The sequence below is a fragment of the Astyanax mexicanus genome, chromosome 11 (genome assembly GCF_023375975.1).
Source record: "Astyanax mexicanus isolate ESR-SI-001 chromosome 11, AstMex3_surface, whole genome shotgun sequence".
Taxonomy (NCBI): domain Eukaryota; kingdom Metazoa; phylum Chordata; class Actinopteri; order Characiformes; family Acestrorhamphidae; genus Astyanax; species Astyanax mexicanus.
The window spans coordinates 43478621-43480029 of NC_064418.1; positions in this window are offsets into that span (position 1 = coordinate 43478621).

Below are 1409 nucleotides of genomic sequence, written 5' to 3' on the forward strand. Positions count from 1 at the left end.
CTCTTCTTGTGAAATGTTTTTTCTCTCCTCTCAAAACTTGTTGACCACTCACTTCCACTCTAAACAAATCTGATGGGGAGAAAAGGGGGAAAGAGAAGTGTGACTGTTCAGAACTTCTGCCTTAATATTTCTCTTCCCTTTCTCAGCCTGGGCCATCGAGTTCAAATTGTTAGATCAGGGGTTCACTGTAAACATGTAATGCTTGTTCTGGCCAATGGCCAAAAAGACTAAACGACATGTAAACAGTTTTGTTGTTCAGTTATTCTTGTCATTTTAACTCTAGAATATATTTTGTACATATTTTTGCTAAAATGATTTTTCATAGTTTCATTTCAAAATCGTATTTAACCTGTTCAAGGCTGAACCATGAAATAACTTTTTTTATTTTGGATTATATTATTGTTACAGCTAGAATATATTGTTGACTGCAGCTTTCTTTGGTTTGTTTTTAGCAAATGAAACCATATGAAACACCAACTTGTCATCCAGACTATGAAAAAACACTGTATAAGAAATCATGTAGTAACTTAAAAGTGTTACACAAATTTAGGTGCTCTTATCTGGGGAGCTGTTACCTTTCGGTTTCTGAGGCTGGTAGCTCTGATGAACTTATACTGTGCAACAGAGGTAACTCTTACTCTTCCTTTCCTGGGGTGGTCTTGATGAGAACCAGTTTCATCATCAAATATTTTTATTTCTTTACTTAGATGAGTAGATCTTGCCATAATATTGATTAGAACATTACTCAAATAGAACTATTTACTGTATACCTCTAACTCTACCTCTTCATTACTTTACAACTGATGCTTTCAAACATATTAAGAGGCAAGAAATTCAAGTAATTAACTCTTGACGAGTTCAGCACAGCTGTTAACTGAAAGCCTGAATTCCAGGTGACTCTACCTCGTAAAGCTGACTGAGAAAATCCAGCCAAGATGTGCAAAACTGTCAACTAAGCAGGAGGTGCTACTTTAAAGAATCTAAAATATAAAACATATTCACACTTTTTTTGGTTTACTGAATAATTTAGTATGTTTTGGATGATTTAGTATTCATCTACAGTGCAGAATATAAAAAAAATGAAAAACAAGTCCAAAGATAGTGCAGTGTGCAGTGCAGTGTTTTCCCAGAAAATCTTACAGCACTTCATACTTCCCTCTGCTGACAACTTTTGGGAAGACGTGGATTTCCTTTTCCAGCAGGACTTAGAACACTGCCAAAAGTACCAATTTGTACCAGTATTATAACTTGCTGAGATACTGGCTTTTGGGTTTTTATTGACTCAAAGCCATAATCATCAACAATAAAATAAACACTTAAAATAGTCTATATCTACATACGAAATGAAATATTTTGAAATTTATTACTGAAATAAAGTATTCAGTGTTATTTTTTTATTTTTTTCAATT